The sequence below is a fragment of the Pleurodeles waltl genome, chromosome 9 (assembly GCF_031143425.1).
Source record: "Pleurodeles waltl isolate 20211129_DDA chromosome 9, aPleWal1.hap1.20221129, whole genome shotgun sequence".
Taxonomy (NCBI): domain Eukaryota; kingdom Metazoa; phylum Chordata; class Amphibia; order Caudata; family Salamandridae; genus Pleurodeles; species Pleurodeles waltl.
Window position 1 is genome coordinate 454,142,956 of NC_090448.1, and position 6,240 is coordinate 454,149,195.

The 6,240-nt window shown below is 42.4% G+C and overlaps 1 long non-coding RNA gene across 1 annotated transcript; it reads right to left on the minus strand.

The window, feature by feature from the left end:
* Positions 1 to 1,194: 1,194 nt before the first annotated feature.
* On the minus strand, positions 1,195 to 4,174 carry LOC138259487 (uncharacterized). The gene is made up of 2 exons (XR_011198743.1): positions 2,871 to 4,174; positions 1,195 to 1,741 (listed from the first exon to the last, which is right to left on the minus strand). It is a non-coding gene; the product is annotated as an uncharacterized lncRNA (long non-coding RNA).
* Between the last annotated feature and the right edge of the window lie 2,066 nt (positions 4,175 to 6,240).

Genomic DNA, 6,240 nt, shown 5'->3' on the forward strand with positions numbered 1-6,240 from the left:
GAGCTTTTGGCTGCACTTTAAAATCTGAAATGCAAGCTTTCATACATCAATCAGGAATCCGGGCGGGGAAATATGAAGAAAGCTAAGCAGGATCACCAAAGTATAAACCAAAGAGTAGTAAAAAGTGAGGAAGCGTCTGATGGAAGAACACGGAGTTGGTCAAAGGCAAGAATAAGGTTAATGGGCATGACTAAAGTAAGGCAATGTAGAAATAGCAAGTAATTATCTTTAATTCTCTATAAAGCGGAAGTGGAATGTAAGAATCAAGTTGAGACTATACCATAATCGGAAGTCAGTGGGAGCACCGTTAATTTAGAGAAAGAAATCGCACACAAGTGAGTGCAAGTCAGATTCTAAGTAGAAGAGCTTATAAGAGGAAAGTGTCAGCCATGGGTTCCTTTGACAGTTCATTTTAATAGGTTACTTATTTTTGTCAAAAAAAAAACCATTCTTTAGACTGCAGAGCTCCATGTAAAGTACTTACCTTCCAGTCTTTTATCTTGAACCATGTTTGGCACATTGCAGGAGTGTGACAAACTGCATATTTTAGGGTTCAACTCAACTGTTGTTAAAATATTTGGTTAAAGAAAAAATTACTTTATTTTTAAAAGGTGAGCTTCATAAACCTAAAATACAGTGTCTTCATGTTTTACAACTCTTTTCCAGCAGCACAACATATGTACTAGCTACATTTAAAGCAGAAAAGTATTAATCAAGGAACGTTTTCTTCCATTTCTAACCTGATTAATATTTAACTAAAGCCTTTTTAGATTACACAGGGTTAAATGAATTCACAATTTCCTAATTCTGATATCTTGAATCTGGCTACACAGTAAAGATCAGACATCAGAAAACCAAAAGCTGGCTAAGTGCCACCATAAGCCACCTTGAATCAAAAGACGAAAAATGCAGATTTTTCGCGGTCCATGGTTTTAAACCGGAGAGCAAAGGGAAAGGTATGCACACAATGAGACCAGCAGTGTGAAGATCCCACCACCAGCATCCCAGAAAGCTGGTAGTAGGATCTACGTCTGGTGGCACTGGCTTTAGTGTGGCATTGGCCAAGGTATAGAAGGAGCCTGCAGACTGGTCCTCACTGTCCGAGATGTGGTCTTGAAGTGTAGCAGGGAAAAAAAAATCACAAATGGTAAGTGGCAATATGGCCCTTGCTTGGCCTTCACATAAACATAGGGGTTGGCTTTAAGCATTTTTTATTTACACTGCATTGGTATTTTTCGTATGTACATTAGCGCCCTGTTTACACTTCTAGGCACCTTACTAAACACACTTTAAACAAACCTATTTGAAAGGTATGAAATGAGGTAATAGAGACAAAAATTAAACTACGTTCAAAATATCTGATTTGTGTTAAATCTTTGATAATACCAATTGCATGCAAATTTAAATGAGAGAGTTGCAGTAGACGGCAATGTCTTGAATATAGCACTGACTGCAACTTCGTTAAAATAGATTTAACGCAGCTTAGGCTTCAAGTAGACAAAGCTTAGATGAAACAAATGATATAAACCATTAATGTCAGACCCCTTAGCCACAAAAGGATGCAGCTTAATTTAACTTCTCACAAAAACATCGATGTCACAGTGCTCAGCTGGTCCTGCAGTGAGGGCAACGTTCATCCAGTGCAGTTTATTCAGCTAAAGGTGATAAGAACGTAGGCCCTTGTTGTTTAGCTTTTCCCACTATCAGTGTTTACAATCCCCGGTTTGCTTGGTAGTATTGCCTGAAAAACAGTATTAGTTGAACGTTACTCCCATGACACGAGGTCAGTTGACACAACAGAACACGCGGGTTTCTCTTCCGGTCTGTGAGTTTATGCATACCCTACTTCTAAAAAAGGTCATCTGAAATACATTTTAGAATGCAACAAATGTGTAGTGGTGATATGACATATATGGGCGTAGATTGGTCAGTATGATTGGGGGAGTGTTAGCTTCAGGTTTCCCGACAATCACGCTTGCACAAGATGTTAAAATAAATTACAGTCAGGCAATGCGCACGAGAGGGGCTTAAGAGGCAGTGGAAAGGGAGAGGAATGTGGATTGGAAGAAGTACCAAGAGAGAGAAAGGGCATTATTTTGTGAAATAAACAACATTTTTGAAGTCTTTCCAAACAGGAAGAGAGGTGCGTGTTCGTTTTTGTCTGGGTGTGTAAAAATTCCTGTTAAAATCAGACAGAAACTCCACGAAACCCCACAAAACCCGACTGAGAGCACCTGTACCCAACTACACTTAGTAGGTGGGGGTGTAATACGCCCCAAGAAGCTACGCCCCTGACACCATATCACTAATGCTGTCTGTAGCCGGGCATAAAAACAAAACTCCTTAGCTCCAAGAATGCAACTTCGTGGATTACATGGTTACCTGGTGACCTCCTGTCCCTGTGCCACAAATGTAGCTGTATTCGTTTTTTCTCGTATCTACACAGGGTCCCTGAGCTAGATACAGAGAGTAACACACAGGGAAGCAATACTATGAGTATAACGTAGTTTACTCTCCATTAACATAGCAAACATAGGAATGGAAATCTTAAATTCAAATATACAACATACAATATATTTCAATTTAGATATTTATTATAGCTAATTAAACATTCAGTTCGCACATAATATAATCAACAAAGAATCAACCAAAAAAAATATAATACAACCCCCTACCCTAAATGAAACATACATATATGAAAACATAAATAACATACCAGTAAATACGCAAAAATAAACAAATAACACAGAACCAACAAAATCACAAAATAGTATGCATACAAATTTACAACCGCCTCATACATGAGAGGATATTTAAACAGCACAATAAAGTTACTGCTTTGATGCTACAATTATGCGTTCTTCACTCACCGAAACGCGCGTCTGCTTGTAAATTGGCATGTCTTGAACATTGGCATGAAGTGTTTGAAATTGGCAAATTTGAAGCCCTGACCAGGATTGGCTACCATCAGGCCTGTAACACGAGAATTTGAATCAGGAAATTATAACCTAGAATTGGCTGTTATTATGTTGAATTTTATACAATCCAAACTACAACGCATAATTGTAGCATCAAAGCAGTAACTTTATTGTGCTGTTTAAATATCCTCTCATGTATGAGGCGGTTGTAAATTTGTATGTATACTATTTTGTGATTTTGTTGGTTCTGTGTTATTTGTTTATTTTTGCGTATTTACTGGCATGTTATTTATGTTTTCATATATGTATGTTTCATTTAGGGTAGGGGGTTGTATTATATTTTTTTGGGTTGATTCTATGTTGATTATATTATGTGCGAACTGAATGTTTAATTAGCTATAATAAATATCTAAATTGAAATACATTGTATGTTGTATATTTGAATTTAAGATTTCCATTCCTATGTTTGCTATGTTAATGGAGAGTAAACTACGTTATACTCATAGTATTTCGTTTTTTCCGTTTACATGTTTTTTTTTTAAGCTTCTTACTCAACCGGTTCAAATTGCACTGGACCAACACTGCAGCGCTCACCGCACAGTGGTTCACTAAAGGGACTTGAAAAGAGAGGCCCCAAGGACGTGACTTCATCAGGTATCTCTATGGTACCGCCCAAAGAAATGAAGAAGGTTTCTCGAACTGTGGACACATCTAGGTGCATAGAACTAGAAAATACAATCAACCAGAAACGGCAAAATACGTCACAGGGTGAGTCTGCTCCAATTCCTGGTTAGCAGCTAGTGACACTGAAAATTAGGCCAGTTTTAGAGGCAACAGTACCACGATTAACAGCAAATGGAGGAAGGAGAGGAGAGAGATGGGTAAATGGGAAAGTGTGGTAAGGAATGAGGAGGGGCGAAAATATTTGAACAGGGGGATGGTAGTGCCCGGGAAGGAAGCTAGAAATTCTAAACATAATTCTGCTTAATCTATATTTTAAGCATTTGCATAATGAAAGACAGCTAAAGTTCAATAAAAGAATTGTAACATTCGCCATATCCTTTAACAAAGCCTGTTCAACTGGACATGGAAATAAGATATACGGAGCGACACTATGACAGCATGTGCGTGATAAAAGAAAAGTAAAACGAGCAACAAGTCAGTCATTTACTGAAGATCCTGGATGCTGCGGGTCCCGTCTGGTGACGCGAACTTCCTCATGGTGCCTCGTCGGCCCCCGTTTGAAGAAAGGGCCTTCCTGGTCAAGTGGTCCTAAACATTTCACAATTTCGATAGAGAACTGTTGAACTGTTAAGAACCACTGCACCAGGTAGACCAGAAGCTACATCATCGCAGGTCATGCAGGAAGGAGGGGTGTTCCCAGCGGTGGAGCAGTCAGCACCTGAGGGGAGAAGCACAAAATGAGTAACCTTTCCAACAACAAACTAAAAGCGAGGCCCTTCTCGGGGCTGCATTGACAAGACGCACAGACTAATACTCAGACGCTAGACGAGCCTGCTCCTCCCCTGACTGTCATTATGCCTGCTCTCCCCTGCTAGCATTCCCTGTTCCCACCTGCCGAACAGGTGCCCTCTTTTCGCAGCACTGAGGTCTGCACCCGCCTAACCCAGCAGCAGAGGGGTCTTTTCTAGGTTCAAACCAAGAAACCTACGAAGACCCCCTTTAAGTGCCATCCACAGAAGCTCGTCACCATACACCCAGCACAGTTTGCCATCACGTTGCTCTAGATCACGCCTCAAAACTCAATTCAGTCCTGGTGCATCCTGTGCGTTTAGAGCCTTGCATTCTTTCTGGGAAAAATAACTTATTAGCCCCAGCGTGCAAAATGCTGTCGGCAAAAAGGACCGGAGGCACCCAATAAGTACAACACATCAATACAGATGCCTACTCTTCGCATGCCATGTTATTTAGCTCGCAATCAGGAGTTAGATGCTCCATATTAATAATAACGTTTGCTTATACACTGGGCCAACTCTGTTCCTCCCCTATCCCCCCACTCGTTTACCGACCTCCACACCCTCCCCCTTGAAGTACTAGGCGATAATCCCAGGGCACAGCGCAGCAGGTGCAATACTCGTGGCTCGGGGGTTCGAGGGAGGTCAGGGCATTTCAACGTTGGTTGTTTCTTTTAAACTAACAAAGGGATGACTCGGTTCCATTTTTGTTTCTTACTCAATGACCAGGGAACCCTTGCTACGCTACTGGGCACCAGGACGTTGAAGCGCCCACTTCTCTTCAAGTATGGGTGCTTTCCACTTCACCTAAATTATGGGTGCCTTTAAAAAGCAAACAACAACTTGCGTTTGGGAGTTCGTATGAGCTTCTTTCCATTAGTACTCACGGCAAATGTGCTACGCCACTGCCCCCTTCACGGCTCAGGTTCCCCTTTCATTCCCCTCAAGGAGACGAGCAAATAACAAGCGCCTCGCGCCCAGCGTGGTGCAGTTCGAGCCTGCGCATGCATGGTCCTGCTAGCCTACAGGCCTGCCTCACTCGGTCATGTCCTTATGTTCACACCAAGAAAGCCGGGGCACGCCCAGCAACACCCTGCTTCCCAGCCGAGCACGGAACCCGACAGAGGCAATACAGCAGTCTGCCAACCCGTGAGAAACATATTTCAACACCGAGCAGGAGCGCGCTGCCCGGGCACGTCCCACGCACCCCCGGGCGGCTCACGGGCGCGCCCGCTTCGACCAATGGATGGGCTAGGACGTACCCGTAGGCTTAGATGTTACCCATGTCCGTTCTCAAGGTCCACGGGCATGGCATCAGGCAGTACACACGTCCCACTGGGAGGGGAAGGGGGGCTTGAAACATCATATCCGCACATATCAAGGTTTACCAGATGAATCACTATCACTGGGACACGGCTTCCAATTGACAAACCACAGCTTTCTGGGAGTTGTAGCCTTGTTGAGGGGTAAATATAACACGTGGACTGTCTCACAAGAAACAGTAATTTGTGAAAGCAAAGCCCAGGACTTGAAAAGTTAAGTAATTGGTAAAATATTAATATACCAACACACATATATAAACTTACAATTGTGTGTGTATATTTTGAGAGAGCTTCCGCGAGCCTTCACACGAACAATAAGAACGAATAGCTCGACTAGCATGCGCCACCACCAATATTTTCAAGGCTTCATTGTATGCAGACGATTTCCCGCTGGACTCGTTCCCTCGGGAATAGAAATATTTATATTTATTGTTGCATGACCCTATACTCCACAAGAGTCCCTTGTGATGTGGTAAGGTAACCTCCCTTACCCACGTGAAACGGTCTAAAAAGATCACGTGCAAT